The following is an 18,933-nucleotide window of genomic DNA, read 5'->3' as shown; positions in this document are numbered from 1 at the left end:
GGTCTGAGACCTGGATGGGGAAGATGGCTGATTCCAAGAAGGCGGCCCCCTCGGCGCGCACGAGGCAGTGAGGGCCGCATGGCCGGAAGAATAAGAGTCAGAGTTTTTCTGGGCCACGTCCAGCGATCGCGCAGTGGCCACTGCCTTTTTTAAGTCCAGGACCTCCTTCTCCAGCAGTCTCTGCCAGATATAATTCGATTTGAGGCGCGTGATGAAGGAATCGCGGACCAATTCGTCAGAGTACGCGTTGGCCGTCATGGCCTTGCAGTTACAGTCCCGGACCAGGTCCTTTAGGCCCTGTAAGAAATCGTCCATTGATTCCTCTGGTCGCTGCCTGCGTGTAGCCAGCAGATGTCTGGCGTACACTTCGTTTACCGGCCTCTGGTATTGGGCCTTCAGGATAGTGATGGCCTCCGTGTAAGAGGTGGCGTCCCGGATGAACGAATAAATCCGATGACTTACGCGAGTAGTCAGCAGACTCAGTTTATCTACCTTGCTAGCGGATGAGGCCCCCGCAAAGAGTTCAAAGCATTTGAGCCAGTGTCCAAATTGATTTGATGCTTCAGCAGAATGTGGATCCAAGTCCAGACGCTCTGGTTTTAGGAGTCGATCCATCCCAGTATTCTTTAGTGATTAAAATTGATGGGCCTTCAATAACCACAAAACTAGAAGTTATAGACTTAAACAAGTTGGCTTTTAATCACTAAGATCAGAGCTAACATCTCAACACGCCGACTGTTCACAGGAATGAGTCATACAGATCCTGGGATCTTTATGTAAGAGAAGTCGGGGCGGAGCCAAGAGCCAAGACCTGGAACCTCCCAGGTTAGTCGGGAAAGAGGAAGTGAAACTATACACAGTGGGGGAGGGTAATATACATGAGTGCAAAACGAATACAGGATCAAGACAAACAGATTTCATTACAGTCTGTAACCCTGTCAGGGACACCCCTGCCACAGGACTCAATATCCACCCCCTCCACCACTGGTGCAGTGTGTTTGCAGTATGTACGGTCCACAAGATGACCACAGTCAGGCCGTGTGGAGTCAAGGGCCAGGCAGCAGAATGGATGGAAAGATCGCAACAAACTTCCCTTAACTCCAACCCTCTGATTTCTATTTTGTAGCCAGCTTTCCATCCATTCTGCTGCCTGGCCCTTCACTCCCCACGGCCTGACCTGGGTCATCTTGTCGATCTTACAAACTGTTTATTGATATAGCAAGCTGGTCAGAAAACAGAGAGATGGGGTTGGGAGCAGCTACTCAGACTGGCAAAAGGTGGGAAGTGGTGTTCCACAGGGATCGGTGCTGGGATCACTGTTGTTCATAAACGATTTGGACTCGGGAATCAGAAGAACAATTTCAAAGTTTGTCGATGACACCAAATTGGGAGGTAGAGTTAATACTGAGGAAGACAAAATGCAAGAAGATATTAATAAATTTCAGAATGGGCGTGTAATTGGCAAATGAATTTCACTATAGGTCAGTGTGAGGTAGTGTGTTAATGAATTTCACTATAGATCAGTGTGAGGTGGTGTGTTTTGGTGGGAAGAATAAGGAGGCCACACACTACTTGGACAAGGGGGAGAAATTGGGTTGCTTTGCGCCTCCCGTGATATTCAGCGGGAGGTTAGCGCCGGCAATGACGTCATCGCCTTGGGTTGCGACCCCATACCTATTGCCGGGCGATATGTCTGACAGGGTCAAGGGTCGTTCTTGCAGCCGCCGCGGCGCCACTTTAAAGGGCAGGTGTCGGCGGCAACTTTTTATTTTGGCCGACTGCCAGCACCTGCCCCCTTCTCCTTTCTTCTTCGGGGTGTCAGCCGTGATCGCACAGCCCGGCGCTCCTCTTGATCCGACACCCCGCTCCCTGGTGGTCCAGCAGGGCCCTGGTGTGCGCAGTGCTAGGCTCCTCCCCTTTAATCAGGGAGGGAGGTCTGCTATGACACGGTGCTATGTGCCGACGGGCGTGGCGCTGTTACATGAAGCACCGTGAAATTCACTGGTCGCGCCTCAAGAGGGTGGGGAGTGCTTCCAGTAGCACCCTGCCTGGGGCGTTACCACTAAATTTAATGCGCAGGGGCGCTAACTTTTTCAGGGCACTAAAATTAACCCCGGTGACATTAGCAACCCATAGGGGGCGCCACCGAATTTCCCCCTAAGAGTCTAAATGGGCTGGAGGAGCAGAGGGATCCAGGGATACAGATACACAAATCACTAAAAGTAGCGACACACGTTAATAAGGCCATTAAAAAAAAAGCACTGGGGTACATTCCTAAAGGAGCCTCCTGTTCCATGCCTAGGAGCTCTGAACCATGGCAGAGAGCGGCTGGGACATGTTTCTCACCCGCCTCGAGATTAACCCGCACGGCAACTTTGCTGTCAGTGAAGAGAGACAAGAAAGACTAAAGTGCCGTTTGCCCCTCTCAGTGTGGCCCTGAAGGACTGTGTCCAGGCTGGAGTTCTGTTCCTGCTGTACAATCCTCCCCCAGATTGTCCTTTCTGAGCTCCAGCCAGGTGATGCTAAACACTCAGGTGGGAAAGAAGGAAATCTACAATAATGTGTTTAAAACAAAGCTCGTTTATTTGATATCTATCCAGAATATTAAACTCCAGCCCAGTTATAGGGGTTATTAACATCAGCAGAAACAAACCCCAACTGTCAGAATGAATATGGTTCAGTCCTGAATGTGATTAACAGCAGCAATAACAGCAGAATCCAACCCCTGCAGTCACTTGTGAACTCGCTGGTGTGTCAGCAGGTTGGATGACTCAGTGAATCCCTTCCCACACTCAGAGCAGGTGAACGGCCTCTCCCCAGTGTGAACTCGCTGGTGTCTCAGCAGGTCGGATGACTGAGTGAATCCCTTCCCACACATGGAGCAGGAGAACGGCCTCTCCCCAGTGTGAACTCGCTGGTGTTTCAGCAGTTTGGATGCCAGAGTGAATCCCTTCCCACACTCAGAGCAGGTGAACGGCCTCTCCACAGTGTGAACTTGTTGATGTGTCAGCAGTTTGGATGCCAGAGTGAATCCCTTCCCTCACACGGAGCAGGTGAACAGTCTCTCCCCAGTGTGAACTCGCTGGTGATTCAGCAGCTTGGATGAATTAGTGAATCCCTTCCCACACTCTGAGCAGGTAAACGCCCTCTCCCCAGTGTGAACTCGCTGGTGTGTCAGCAGCTTGGATGAATTAGTGAATCCCTTCCCACACTCAGAGCAGGTGAACGGCCTCTCCCCAGTGTGAACTCGCTGGTGATTCAGCAGGTTGGATGAATTAATGAATCCCTTCCCACACTCAGAGCAGGTGAACGGCCTCTCCCCAGTGTGAACTCACTGGTGTGTCAGCAGGTGGGATGAATTAGTGAATCCCTTCCCACACTCAGAGCAGGTGAACGGCCTCTCCCCAGTGTGAACTCGCTGGTGATTCAGCAGGTTGGATGAATTAATGAATCCCTTCCCACACTCAGAGCAGGTGAACGGCCTCTCCCCAGTGTGAACTCACTGGTGTGTCAGCAGGTGGGATGAATTAGTGAATCCCTTCCCACACTCAGAGCAGGTGAACAGCCTCTCCCCAGTGTGAACTCGCTGGTGTATCAGCAGATTGGATGAATTAGTGAATCTCTTCCCACACTCAGAGCAGGTGAACGGTCTCGCTCCAGTGTGAACTCGCTGGTGTGTCTGAAGTTCAGATGACTGAGTGAATCCCTTCCCACACTCAGAGCAGGTGAACGGTCTCTCCCCGGTGTGAACTCGCTGGTGTGTCAGTAGGTGGGATGACTGAGTGAATCCCTTCCCACACTCAGAGCAGGTGAACGGCCTCTCCCCGGTGTGACTGTGCTTGTGTCTCGATAGGCCAGAGGATCGGCTGAAGCCTCGTCCACACACAGAACATGTGTACGGTTTCTCCCCACTGTGAACGGTGCTTTTTGCTTCCATGTTCAGAGGCCGATGATATTCAGATCCGATGAGTCGAGTGACTCTGTCAGATCTTGAAGTGATGTTTGGTTTGAGCTTACCGTCTGTAAATCCTCCCCTTCCAGTGCCTTGTAAAATGAATTTAAAACAGGGAGTGAGAGAGACAACCCACAAGAAATCAAAGGCAGGTTGTGAAACTGAGCTCAATGAATCTGGTCAATTGTGGGGCCGGCACTAGAAAAAAGTGACCATGAAAGCTGCCAGATTGTCATAAAAACCCAACTGGTTCACTGATGTCCCTCAGGGAAGGGAATCCGCCACCTGGTCTGGGCCTACACAAGACTCTGGCCTCTATGGGAGGAGAGAGAGAGGTGGGAGGGGGAGGGGGCAAAGGAAAGGAACTTTATACATCTGCAACTCGACCAGAACTTTGACAGAACCTCCAAACCCACAACCTCCACAACCGAGAAGGACAAGGGCAGCTGTTGTATGGGAGCACCATCACATCCAAGTTCCCCGCCAAGTCACACATCATCCTGACTCAGATATATTCATCGTTGCTGGGTCATAATCCTGGAACTCCTTACCGAACAACATTGTGGGAATACCTTCACCACACGGACTGCAGTAGTTCAAGAAGGTGACTCACCACCCCCTTCTCAACGGGAAACTGGGGATTGGCAATATTTGCTGCTCTTGCGAGCGACTCCCACATCCCAAGAATGAATTAAAATAAATCTGTAGATGTAAACTGGATTAGAAGCCTGTACAGAAATATTGTTCCTAAAACAATACTCTTTTACATTGTATGGACAGTGTCTGTGTAACAACCTGATCTCCCCTAGAATCCACCTCCTTTGACAGTCTCACATTGGAAATTGTTGGGTCCTCCTGGGCTCAGAAGTACTGGGGGTTAAACCCAGCAGCTTCTCCTCCATCTCCACTCCAGCTCAAACTGAAGCATAGAAACACAGAAGATAGGAGCAGGAGTAGGCCATTCGGCCCCTTGAGCCTGCTCCGCCATTCAATGCGATCATGGCTGATCATCCAAGTTCAGTACCCGGTACCTGCTTTCTCCCCATACCCCTTGATCCCTTTAGCCTTAAGAAATATATCCAACTCCTTCTTGACTATATTTAATGTATTGGCCTCTACTGCCTTCTGTGGTAGAGAATTCCACAGGTTCACCACTCTCTGGGTGAAGAAATTCCTCCTCATTTCTGTCCTAAATGGCCTACCCCTTATCCTTAGACTGTGACCCCTGGTTCTGGACTCCCCGACCATCGGGAACATCCTTCCTGCATCTAGTCTGTCCAGTCCTGTCAGAATTTTATAAGTTTCAATGAGATCCCCTCTCATTCTTCTAAACTCCAGCGAGTACAAGCCCAATCATCCCAATCTCTCCTCATACGTCATTCCTGCCATCCCAGGTATCAGCCTGGTGAATCTTCACTGAACTCCTTCCACGGGAGGAACATCCTTCCTCAGATAAGGCGACCAAAACTCCACACAATACTCAAGATGTGGTCTCACCAAGGCCCTGTACAATTGCAGCAAGACATCCTTGTTCCTGTACTCAAACCCTCTCGCTATGAAGGCCAACATACCATTTGCCTTCTTAACCGCCGACTGCACCTGCATGCTTACCTTCAGTGACTGGTGCACAAGGACACCCAGGTCTCGTTGCACTTCCCCTTCTCCCAATCTATTGCCATTCAGATGATAATCTGCCTTTCTGTTTTGGCCACCAAAGTGGATAACCTCACATTTATCCACGTTATATTGCATCTGCCATGCTTCTGCCCAATCACCCAACCTGTCCAAATCATACTGGAGTTTCTCAGCATCCTCCTCACAGCACACACGCCCACCCAGCTTTGTGTCGTCTGCAAATTTGGAGATATTACATCTAGTTCCCTTGTCTAGATCATTAATATATATATTGTGAATAGCTGGGGTCCAAGGACCGATCCCTGCGGTACCCCACTAGTCACTGCCTGCCGCTCGGAAAAAGACCCGTTTATTCCAACTCTTTGCTTTCTGTCTGCCAACCAGTTCTCTATCCAAGTCAATACCTTGCCCCCAATCCCATGTGCCTTAACTTTACACGCTAATCTCTTATGCGGGACCTTATCGAAAGCCTTCTGAAAGTCCAAATACACCACATCCACTGGTTCTCCCTTATCTATTTTCCCAGTTACATCCTCAACAATGAAGCAACAAAAAGACCTCCACAGGCGGCCAGGGACCTACCTTCCGTCAGCCTGAAATAAAACCCTTCCCGACAGCCGCTGACTAATGGCGGCCGCAGCACCCACAATCCCCCGTGCCCCAGAAACCGCTCTATCCAATGCGCTGATTTCCCCGCTGAGAGTGCGCATGCCCCCCGGGGCCGTGGGCCATTCTGGGAGCCTGGCTCCTGTCCTTTGGCCCGAGTCGGACTTGGTGGAACCGGCTGAAGAAACCGGGAAGCGGCGGCTCGGATGGGGGAGGCGCTGCACTCTGGGTTTCCTGGTGCCGGGGCTCTGGCCGCACGTCCGCCGGGCCCGGCCGCTCTGATTCTGATTGAGGTTTTTGATGAGGTAACAGAGAGGGTTGATGAGGGCAATGCGGTTAACGTGGTGCACATGGATTTCCAAAAGGCGTTCAACAAGTGCCACATGATAGGCTTGCCAGCAAAGTTGAAGCCCATGGAATAAAAGGGACAGTGGCAACATGGATACAAAATTGGCAAAGTGACAGGAAACAGAGAGTAGTGGTGAATGGTTGTTTTTCGGACTGGAGGAAGGTATACAGTGGTGTTCCCCAGGGATCGGTACTAGGACCACTGCTTTACTTGATATATATTAATGACTTAGACTTGGGGTACAGGGCACAATTTCAAAATTTGCAGATGACAGAAAACTTGGAAGTGCAGTGAACAGTGAGGAGGATAGTGATAGATTTCAAGAAGACATAGACAGGTTGGTGGAATGGGCGGACACATGGGAGCTGAAATTTAATGCAGAAAAGTGCAAAGTGATACATTTTGGTAGGAAGAACCAAGTGAGGCAATATAAACTAAAGGGTACAATTCTAAAGTGGGTGCATGAACAGAGAGACCTGGGGGTATGTGTGCACAAATCGTTGAAGGTGGCAGGGCAGGTTGAGAAAGCAGTTAAAAAAGCATATGGGATCCTGGACTTTATAAATAGAGGCAGAGTCCAAAGGCAAGGAAGTTATGATGAACCTTTATAAAACACTTGTTCAGTCTCATCTGGAGTATTGTGTTCAATTCTGGGCACCGCACTTTAGGAAGGATGTGAAGGCCTCAGAGAGGGTGCAGAAAAGATTTACAAGAGTGGTTCCAGGGATAAGGGATGAGGGACTTCAGTTATGTGGATAGACTCGAGAAGCTGGGGTGGTTCTCCTTACAGCAGAGAAGGTAGAGAGGAGATTTGATAGAGGTGTTCAAAATCATGATGGGTCTGGACAGAGTAGAAACTGTTCCCATTGGCGGTAGGGTCGCGAACCAGAGGACACAGATTTAAGGTGATTGGCAGAAGAACGAAAGAACGAAGTTGCGAGGTGAGGCCCGATCAGAGCATCGGACCTGTGAAGGGGCAGTGACCGGCAGAGCTTAAAAGCGGCGGCAGTGCGAGGTGAGGCCCGACCAAATCAACAGCAGAGGAGAGAGGTAAAAAGTAATCAGAGTGTGACGTCACCAGGGAGCAGGTAAGTGATTGGTTGGTGAGTATTTCTCTTTTTTAAACTTTAACTCTGTAGTTTATAGTTACTAGGGTCTTTTCTGGTGTAGCAGGGACTGTTGGTAGACTATACAAGCGCCTTAGAGATATTTTTAATTGGTGGTAGTAAATTAATTTAAATTAAGTAAAGGGAAGGTCATGCCAGGTGAGCCCAGCCCCGTGATATGCTCCTCTTGCTCTATGTGGGAATTCAGGGACCCCGGTGCCCCTGATGACCACGTGTGCCAGTGATGCATCCATCTGCAGCTACTAGCAGACCGCATTGAGGCGCTGGAGCTGCGGGTGGATGGGTTGTTGAGCATTCACGATGCTGAGAGGGTCGTGGATAGCACGTTTAGTGAGTTGGTCACACCGCAGGGAAGGGCTGCACAGGAAGACAGGAAATGGGTGACCACCAGGCGGAGCAATAGAAGCAGGCAGGTAGTGCAGGAGACCCCTGTGACCATTCCCCTCTCAAACAAGTATACCGCTTTGGATACTGTTGGGGGGGATGACTCACCAGGGGAAGGCAGCAGCAGCCAACTTGCTGGCACTGGGGGTGCTCCTGCTGCCCAGGAAGGGGGGAAAAAGAGTGGGAGAGCAATAGTGGTAGGGGATTCTATAGTAAGGGGAACAGATAGGCGTTTCTGTGGCCGTAGACGTGAATCCAGGATGGTTTGTTGCCTCCCTGGTGCCAGGGTCAAGGATATCACTGAGCGGCTGCAGGGCATTCTGGAGGGGGAGGGTGAACAGCCAGAGGTCGTGGTCCACATTGGTACCAACGACATAGGTAAAAAGAGGGATGAGGTCCTGCAGCAAGAATTTAAGGAGCTAGGTGAAGGATTAAAGAGCAGGACCTCAAAGGTTGTAATCTCTGGATTACTCCCCGTGCCACGTGCTAGTGGGTATAGGAATAGGAAGATAGAACAGATGAATGCGTGGCTAAAGGGATGGTGCAGGGGGGAGGGCTTTAGTTTCCTGGATCACTGGGTCTGCTTCTGGGAAAGGTGGGACTTGTACAAGTCGGACGGTTTACACCTGAACCAGAGGGGAACCAATATCCTTGCGGGGAGGTTTGCTAGCACTGCTGGGGGGGGTTTAAACTAACTTGGCAGGGGGATGGGGTACAGAGTGGAGCTATAGTAGGGGGTGATTTACAGCCAAATACAGAGGAAAAAACAAGTCAGCTGGGAAGGCAGAGCAAATATGTGAAGGCAAAAGGGAATATGGCAGGGCTGGAAGGCATTTATTTTAATGCAAGGAGTCTTGCAAATAAGGTGGATGAACTGAAGTTGTTGTTGAACACATGGGAGTACGATATTGTTGCTATCACGGAGGCATGGTTGAGGGAGGGTCAGGACCGGCAGCTCAATATTCCGGGGTATAGAATCTTCAGGCGAGACAGAGGGGGGTGTAAAAGGGGAGGGGGTGTTGCAATATTAATTAAGGAGTCAATTACTGCTGTAAGGAGGGACGATATATTAGCGGGTTCCTCTAATGAGGCCATATGGGTAGAATTTAAAAACAAAAAGGGGGCAAGCACTTTGCTGGGAGTGTACTATAGGCCCCCAAGCAGTCAGGGGGAGATAGAGGAACAGATATGTAGGCAAATCTCAAAGAAGTGCGAAAATAATAGGGTAATAATAGTGGGGGATTTCAACATCCCCAATATAAATTGGGATAGTCAGAGTGTGAAAGGCTTAGGGGGTGCAGAATTCTTAAAGTGCATCCAGGAGAGCTTTTTGAGCCAACATGTAGAAAGTCCTACAAGAGACTGGACCTAATTCTGGGGAATGTAGCCGGGCAAGTGGTGGAAGTATCAGTAGGAGAGCATTTTGGCGACAGTGACCATAATTCGGTGAGATTTAAGGTGGTCATGGAAAAAGACAAAGACGGCCCGGAAATAAGGGTTCTAAATTGGGGGAAGGCCGATTTTAATATGATAAGGCAGGATCTGGCCAAAGTGGACTGGGAGCAGCTACTTATAGGAAAATCCACATCAAAACAGTGGGAGACTTTCAGAAGGGAAATAGAGAGAGTACAGCGCCAACATGTTCCTGTAAAGGTCAAGGGTGGGACCAACAAGCAAAGGGAACCTTGGATGACAAGGGATATACAAAAATGCATTAGAAATAAAAGGGGGGCTTTTGGCAGTTACAAAAGACTAAAGACAGAAGAAGCCCTAGAGGAGTAAAAAAAGTGCAGGGGCATACTTAAAAAAGAAATTAGGAGGGCGAGGAGGGGCCATGAAATAACACTGGCGAGCAAAATAAAGGAAAATCCTAAGATGTTTTATAAGTATATTAAGGGCAAGAGGATAACCAGGGAAAGGGTAGGGCCCATTAGGGACCAAAGTGGCAATCTGTGTGTAGAGCCAGATGATGTAGGCGGGGTTTTAAATGAATTTTTTGCATCTGTGTTCACTATGGAGAAAGACGATGCAGACATAGAAATCGGGCAAGGGGACTGTGACATACTTGAACATATTAGCATCGAGAGGGAGGAGGTGCTAGCGGTTTTAGCAGGCCAAAAAGTGGATAAATCCCCAGGCCCGGACGAGATGTATCCCAGGCTGCTGTGGGAGGCAAAGGAGGAGATTGCAGGGGCTCTGACACAAATTTTCAGAACCTCTCTGGCCACAGGGGATGTACCAGAGGACTGGAGAACAGCTAATGTAGTACCATTATACAAGAAGGGTAGCAGGGATAAACCAGGGAATTACAGGCCAGTGAGCCTAACATCTGTGGTAGGGAAATTATTGGAAAAAATTCTGAGGGACAAAATTAGTCTCCACTTGGAGAGGCAAGGATTAATCGGGAATAGTCAGCATGGCTTTGTCAAGGGTAAATCATGTCTGACAAATCTGATTGAATTTTTCGAGGGGGTGACTAGGGGGGTGGATGAGGGAAATGCTGTGGATGTGGTTTACATGGACTTCAGTAAAGCCTTTGACAAAGTCCCGCATAGGAGACTGGTCAAGAAGGTAAGAGCCCATGGGATCCAGGGTGCCTTGGCGCGTTGGATCCTAAACTGGCTGAGTGGCAGGAGGCAGAGGGTGATGGTCGAAGGTTGCTTTTGTGACTGGAAGCCTGTGTCCAGTGGGGTACCTCAGGGATCGGTGCTGGGTCCCTTGTTGTTTGTGATCTACATAGATGATTTGGATGAGAATGTAAAAGGTATGATCAGCAAGTTCGCAGATGACACGAAAATTGGTGGGGTGGTCAATTGCGAGGAGGAAAGCCTCAGGCTACAGGACGATATAAACGGGTTGGTCAGATGGGCGGAAAAGTGGCAAATGGAATTTAACCCTGAAAAGTGCGAGGTGATGCATTTTGGACGGACAAATAAGGCAAGGGAATACACAATGAGTGGTAGGACCCCAGGAAGGACAGAGGGTCAGAGGGACCTTGGTGTACATGTACATAGATCCCTGAAGGCAGCGGAACAGGTAGATAAGGTGGTTAAAAAGGCATATGGGATACTTAAATTCTATGCCTCGGCTAATGAAGGCAAGAGCAGGGAGGTGATGATGGAGCTGTACAAAACGCTGGTGAGGCCACAGCTGGACTGTGTGCAGTTCTGGTCGCCTCACTATAGGAAGGATGTGATTGCTTTGGAGAGGGTGCAGAGAAGATTCACCAGGATGTTACCTGGGATGGAGCGCCTCAGCTATGAAGAAAGACTAAACAGGCTGGGGTTGTTTTCCTTGGAGCAAAGAAGGCTGAGGGGGGACCTGATTGAGGTATACAAAATGATGAGGGGCATAGATAGGGTAGACAAAGAGGAACTTTTCCCCTTAGTAGGGGGGTCAATAACAAGGGGGCATAGATTCAGGGTAAGGGGCAGGAGAGTTAGAGGGGATTTGAGGAGGAACTTTTTCACCCAGAGGGTGGTTGGAATGTGGAACTCAATGCCCAAAAGGGTGGTAGAGGCAGGAACCCTCACAACATTCAAGAAGCATTTGGATGAGCACTTGAAACGCCATTGCATACAAGGCTATGGACCAAATGCTGGAAAATGGGATTAGACTGGACAGGGATTGATGGTCAGCACAGACACGATGGGCCGAAGGGCCTCTTTCTGTGCTGTATAACTCTATGACTCTATGAGGAAAAAAAAATTTACGCAGTGAGTGGTTAGGATCTGGAATGCACTGCCTGAAAGGGTGGTGGAGGCAGATTCAATCACCGCTTTCAAAAGGGAATTGGATAAATACCTGAATGAAAAAGAATTGCAGGGTTACGGGGAAAGGGCGGGGAGTGGGACTCGCTGAAGTGGTCTTGCAGAGAGCCGGCACGGGCTCGACGGGCTGAATGGCCTCCTTCTGTGCTGTAACCATTCTATGATTCTATAAAATATTAGAAAGTTTGTTCCACAGAAGCACGAGGTTTATCTGCTTTTATTGATGAATTTAAAAAGTCTCTATTAAAACCTGAGCCCGTGTGTTGTGAGCCAAAGAGCCTTGTGTCCAATGAGGGGAATAAAGGCCCACAGCCTCCCCTGGCCCCGGGCCCTGAACAAGGGACTGGAGAAACTCGCTGCCCTGCGGGTCAGACAATCAGCCGGCGCTAGGCCCGCCCCTCGGGCTACCCGATTGGTTGGAGGACCCGCCGCCGGCTCGCTCCTCCAGCCCGTCTGTCAATCAACCATCAGCCAGAAGAGGTCGCTGGTGAGACCAGTGAAGAAAGAAAGACTTGCATTTCTATAGCGCCTTGCACCACCACCGGACGACCCAAAGTGCTTTACAGCCAATGAAGTACTTTTGAAGTGTAGTCACTGTTGTAATGTAAGAAATGCAGCAGTCAAATAGCGCACAGCAAGCTCCCACAAACAGCAATGTGATAATGACCAGATAATCTATCTTTTTGTTAACTCTGTTTCTCTCTCTACGGATGTTGCCTGGCCTGCTGAGTGTTTCCAGCATTTCCTGTTGTTATTTCAGACTTCCAGCATCCGCAGTATTTTGCTATTATCCTTTTGTTACATTGATTGAAAGATAAACATTGGCTCGGACACCGGGGATATTTCCCCTGCTCTTTCCCACATTACAACAGTGACTACACCTCAAAAGTACTTCATTGGCTGTAAAGCACTTCAAGACGTCTGCTGGTCATGAAAGCACCATATAAATGCAAGTCTTTCTTTCTCAAAATAATGTCATGGGATCTTTTACATCCACCTGAGAGAGCAGACAGGGCCTCAGTTTAATGTCTCATCCGAAAGACGCCACCTCTGACAGTGCCTCAGTACTGCACTGGAGTGTCAGCCTGGATTTTTGTGCTCAAGTCTCTGGAGTGGGACTTGAACCCACAACCTTATGCCTCAGAGGCAAGAGTGCTACCATAGAGTCATTGATTTATACAGCACAGAAAGGGGCCCTTCGGCCCATCGTGTCTGCGCCGGCCATCAAGCCCTGTCTATTCTAATCCCATTTTCCAGCACTTGGTCCGTAGCCTTGTATGCTATGGCGTTTCAAGTGCTCATCTAAATGCTTCTTGAATGTTGTGAGGGTTCCTGCCTCTACCACCCTTTCAGGCAGTGAGTTCCAGATTCCAACCACCCTCTGGGTGAAAAAGCTTTTCCTCAAATCCCCTCTAAACCTCCTGCCCCTTACCTTGAATCTATGCCCCCTGGCTATTGACCCCTCTACTAAGGGGAAATGTTCTTTTCTATCTACCCTATCTATTCCCCTCATAATTTTGTACACCTCAATCAGGTCCCCCTCAGCCTTCTCTGCTCTAAGGAAAACAACCCCAGTCTCTCTTCATAGCTGAAGCGCTCCAGCCCAGGTAACATCCTGGTGAATCTCCTCTGCACCCTCTCCAATGCAATCACATCCTTCCTATAGTGTGGCGAGCAGAACTGCACACAGTATTCAGTCTGTGGCCTAACTAACATTTTGTACAGCTCCATCATAACCCCCCTGCTCTTATATTCTATGCCTCGGCTAATGAAGGCAAGTATCCCATATGCCTTCTCGCTGTCCTGCTGCCCTCAAGGATCTATGTACATGCACACCAAGGTCCCTCTGATCCTCTGTCCTTCCTAGGGTTCTACCATTCATTGTGTATTCCCTTGTTAGTCCTCCCAAAATGCATCACCTCACACTTTTCAGGGTTAAATTCCATTTGCCACTGTGCTGTCCATCCAACCAACCCATCTATATTCTCCTGTAGCCTGAGGCTTCCCTCCTCGCTATTTACCACTCCACCAATTTTCATGTCATCTGCGAACTTACTGATCATACCTCCTACATTCATATCTAAATCCTTAATGTACACTACAAACAGCAAGGGACCCAGCACCGATCCCTGCGTTACACCAGTGGACACAGGCTTCCAGTCACAAAAGCAACCTTCGACCATCACCCTCTGCCTCCTGCCACTAAGCCAATTTTGGATCCAATGTGCCAAATTGCCCTGGATCCCATGGGCTCTTACCTTCTTGACCAGTCTCCCATGTGGGACTTTGTCAAAAGCCTGACTGAAGTCCATGTAGACTACATCAACTGGACTGCCCTCATCCACACACCTAGTCACCCCCATTGAAAAATTCAGTCAAATTGGTTAGACATGATCTCCCCCTGACAATGCCATGCTGACTATCCTTGATTAATCCTTGCCTCTCCAAGTGGAGACTAATTCTGTCCCTCAGAATTTTTTCCAATAATTTCCCTACCACTGATGTTCGGCTCACTGGCCTGTAATTCCCTGGTTTATCCCTACTACTACCCTTCTTGAATAATGGCACTACGTTAGCTGTTCTCCAGTCCTCTGGCACCTCCCCTGTGGTCAGAGAGGTTCTGAAAATTTGTGTCAGAGCCCCTGCAATCTCCTCCCTTGCCTCACACAGCAGGCTGGGATACATCTCGTCTGGGCCTGGGGGTTTATCCACTTTTAAGCCTGCTAAAACCACTAGTACCTCCTCCCTCTCAATACTAATTTGTTCAAGTATATCACAATCCCCCCTGCCTGATTTCTATGCCTGCATCGTCCTTCTCCATAGTGAACACAGATGCAAAATATTAATTTAAAACCTCACCTTCATCTTCTGGCTCTACACACAGATTGCCACTTTGGTCCCTAATGGGCTCTACTCTTTCCCTGGTTATCCTCTTGCCCTTAATATACTAATAAAACACCGTGGGATTTTCCTTTATTTTGCCTGCCAGTGTTTTTTCATGACCCCTCTTCGTTCTCCTAATTTCTTTTTTAAGTACCCCCCTGCACTTTCTATTCTCCTCTAGGGCTTCTAGTGTTTTTAGTCCTTTGTATCTGCCAAAAGCCTCCCTTTTTTTCCTAATCCATTCTTGTATGTCCCTTGACATCCAGGGTTCCCTGAGCTTGTTGGTCCCACCCTTGACCTTTAAGGGAACATGTTGGCGTTGTACTCTCTCTATTTCCTTTCTGAAAGACGCCCACTGCTCTGATGTGGATTTTCCTACAAGTAGTTGATCCCAGTCCACTTTGGCCAGATCCTGCCTTATCAAATTAAAATTGGCCTTCCCCCAATTTAGATCCTTTATTTCCAGTCCATCTTTGTCCTTTTCCATAACTACTTTAAATCTCACCGAATTATGGTCACTGTCACCAAAATGCTCTCCTACTAACCCTTCTACCACGTGCCCTGCTACATTCCCTCGAATTAGGTCCAGTACCGCCCCTCTCTTGTAGGACTTTCTACATGTTGGCTCAAAAAGCTCTCCTGGATGCACTTTAAGAATTCCACACCCTCTAAGCCTTTCACACTCTGACTATCCCAGTTAATATTGGGGAAGTTGAAATCCCCAACAATTACTACCCTATTATTTCTACACCTCTGAGATTTGCCGACATATCTGTTCCTCTATCTCCCCCTTACTGTATGGGGGCCTATAGTACACTCCCAGCAAAGTGCTTGCCCCCTTTTTGTTTTTAAGTTCTACCCATATGGCCTCATTAGAGGAACCTGCTAAGGTATCATCCCTCCTTATAGCAGAAATTGACTCCTTGATTAATATTACTAACCTGATTTTTGGTCAACTCTTGGCGTATTCACGTTTAATAAGTCTCCGGGAGAAGGAGTCGCTTCACTTGTACTGGTTCCTGGGGCCTGATCACCTTCCCCAGGAGCAGGGCCTTGACCCTGACTTTATTCACTTGTACTGGTTCCTGGGGCCTGATCACCTTCCCCAGGAGCAGGGCCTTGATTCTGGGGGTGTTTTATTGCACCGCATGGTGTACTTGAGAAGAGCCCCATCAGGGCGAGTGCAGGAGGGTCAGGGGGCGAGTGCGGGAGGGTCAGGGGGCGAGTGCGGGAGGGTCAGGGGGCGAGTGCGGGAGCGTCCATCTCCAGGACCAGTGTGTATCTGAGTCAATGGGACTCTCTCTGACCTTTCTCCCAAGTCCGTCTCCAGGACCAGTGTGTATCTGAGTCAATGGGACTCTCTCTCACCTTTCTCCCCAGTCCATCTCCAGGACCAGTGTGTGTCTGAGTCAATGGGACTCTCTGACCTTTCTCCCCAGTCCATCTCCAGGACCAGTGTGTATCTGAGTCAATGGGACTCTCTCTGACCTTTCTCCCCAGTCCATCTCCAGGACCAGTGTGTATCTGAGTCTCAATGGGACTCTTTCTGACCTTTCTCCCCAGTCCATCTCCAGGACCAGTGTGTATTTGAGTCAATGGGACTCTCTCTGACCTATCTCCCCAATCCATCTCCAGGACCAGTGTGTATCTGAGTCAATGGGACTCTCTCTGACCTTTCTCCCCAGTCCATCTCCAGGACCAGTATGTATCTGAGTCAATGGGACTCTCTCTGACCTTTCTCCCCAGTCCATCTCCAGGACCAGTGTGTATCTGAGTCAATGGGACTCTCTCTGACCTTTCTCCCCAGTCCCTCTCCAGGACCAGTGTGTATTGGAGTCAATGGGACTCTCTCTGACCATTCTCCCCAGTCCATCTCCAGGACCAGTGTGTATCTGAGTCAATGGGACTCTCTCTGACCTTTCTCCCCAGTCCATCTCCAGGACCAGTGTGTATCTGAGCCAATGGGACTCTCTCTGACCATTCTCCCCAGTCCATCTCCAGGACCAGTGTGTATCTTAGTCAATGGGACTCTCTCTGACCATTCTCCCCAGTCCATCTCCAGGACCAGTGTGTATCTGAGTCAATGGGACTCTCTCTGACCTTTCTCCCCAGTCGATCTCCAGGACCAGTGTGTATCTGAGTCAATCGGACTCTCTCTGACCTTTCTCCCCAGTCCATCTCCAGGACCAGTGTGTATCTGAGTCAATGGGACTCTCTATGACCTTTCTCCCTGGTCCATCTCCAGGGCGAGTGTGTATCTGAGTCAATGAGACTCTCTCTAAACTTTCTCCCCAGTCCATCTCCAGGACCAGTGTGTATCTGAGTCAATGGGACTTTCTCTGACCTTTCTCCCCAGTCCATCTCCAGGACCAGTGTGTATCTGAGTCAATGGGACTCTCTCTGACCTTTCTCCCAGTACATCTCCAGGACCAGTGCGTATCTGAGTCAATGGGACTCTCTCTGACCTTTCTCCCCAGTCCATCTCCCGGACCAGTGTGTATCTGAGTCAATGGGAATCTCTGACCTTTCTCCCCAGTCCATCTCCAGGACCAGTGTGTATCTGAGTCAATGGGACTTTCTCTTACCTTGTTCCACAGTCGATCTCTGTAAGCTCTTTGAATCGGAAGGGTTCTCTCCGGTTGGTGCTCTCACAATCCTGTGCTGGTTCACCTGCTGTCGTTCCTCAGTCTACAATCCCTGTTTACTTCGAGCTGAGCACCTTCCTCAATCACACCATCTCTCACCGGGACATCTAATTGTGGCAAAGCAGAAAATAAGAACAATATTGAAAGCGTGAAATAATGTAATGTAGACTTTCAATCTGCTTACTAATAATTCAATTTCAAGGCCGAGTATTTGTTTGATTTTGTGCCTTTCCTCAGATCCCCAGTTGCGGGGCTGTGTGTTCAGTTTGGAGATTTTGCTCTGATCCCCAGTTGCCGGGCTGTGTGTTTAGTTTGGAGATTTTCCTCAGATCCCCAGTTGCGGGGCTGTGTGTTTAGTTTGGAGATTTTCCTCAGATCCCCAGTTGCGGGGTTGTGTGTTTAGTTTGGAGATTTTCCTCAGATCCCCAGTTGCGGGGCTGTGTGTTTAGTTTGGAGATTTTCCTCAGATCCCCAGTTGCGGGGCTGTGTGTTTAGTTTGGAGATTTTCCTCAGATCCCCAGTTGCGGGGCTGTTTGTTTAGTTTGGAGATTTTCCTCAGATCCCCAGTTGCGGGGCTGTGTGTTTAGTTTGGAGATTTTCCTCAGATCCCCAGTTGCGGGGCTGTGTGTTTAGTTTGGAGATTTTCCTCAGATCCCCAGTTGCGGGGCTGTGTGTTTAGTTTGGGGATTTTCCTCAGATCCCCAGTTGCAGGGCTGTGTGTTTAGTTTGGAGATTTTCCTCAGATCCCCAGTTGCGGGGCTGTGTGTTTAGTTTGGAGATTTTCCTCAGATCCCCAGTTGCGGGGCTGTGTGTTTAGTTTGGAGATTTTACTCACTGTGAATTTCCGGTCTCCTGAGACTCCCCCATTCTCACTGCTCTGGGCGGAAATGCGCCATTTTCTGTGCGGAGTTACTAACCGGAGCGGTGACCCTGTGAGCCTCCCTCGCTGTGATCTAAACTCGGGGCTGAGCAGCCTCGGGCCGAGTTCCCTCAGTCACAGAGCGGGCCCTGTAATCCGGGCAACCAGCCTGTTTCTGAGCGGCCGGCGCCGCCCGGCCCAGCACACAGCAAACCCAGGATCAGCAGTGGAGCGGCACTGCGCCTGCTCGGGAGAGAGAGAGAGAGAGAGAGAGAGAGAAAGGGAGCGGCACTGCGCCTGCTCGGGAGGGAGCGAGAAAGGGAGCGGCACTGCGCCTGCGCGGGAGAAAGAGGCAAGGGAGCGGCATTGCGCCTGCGTGGGAGGGCAAGGAGCGGCACTGCGCCTGCGTGGGAGCGCAAGGAGCGGCACTGCGCCTGCGTGAGAAGGCAAGGAGCGGCACTTGCGCCGGAGTGAGAGCAAGGGAGCGTCACTGCGACTGTGCGGGAGAGAGAGAGAGAGAACGGGAGCGGCACTGCGCCTGCGCCGGAGGGAGCGAGAAAGGTAGCGGCACTGCGCCTGCGCGGGAGAAAGAGGCAAGGGAGCGGCACTGCGCCTGCGTGGGAGCCACTGCGACTGTGCGGGAGAGAGAGAATTGATCCAACTCCACATACCGGGATCGATCCGAGAGAGAGAACGAGGTGCCTGAAGTCTGATACTCACCTT

The 18,933-nt window shown here is 49.7% G+C and overlaps 1 pseudogene across 1 annotated transcript; it reads right to left on the bottom strand.

The window, feature by feature from the left end:
- Nucleotides 1–2,562: 2,562 nt before the first annotated feature.
- LOC147084166 (uncharacterized) lies at nt 2,563–18,467 on the bottom strand (annotated as a pseudogene). Its single transcript, XR_015075915.1, has 3 exons — nt 18,269–18,467; nt 17,292–17,458; nt 2,563–4,044 (listed from the first exon to the last, which is right to left on the bottom strand). The product of XR_015075915.1 is annotated as an uncharacterized LOC147084166 (transcript).
- Between the last annotated feature and the right edge of the window lie 466 nt (nt 18,468–18,933).

This window comes from Somniosus microcephalus, unplaced genomic scaffold (genome assembly GCF_052327205.1).
Source record: "Somniosus microcephalus isolate GS21.2 unplaced genomic scaffold, FLI_Smic_1.0 scaffold1, whole genome shotgun sequence".
Classification (NCBI taxonomy): domain Eukaryota; kingdom Metazoa; phylum Chordata; class Chondrichthyes; order Squaliformes; family Somniosidae; genus Somniosus; species Somniosus microcephalus.
Note: the sequence above shows the minus strand (reverse complement) of the source record. Positions and strands in the feature narration are given on the sequence as shown.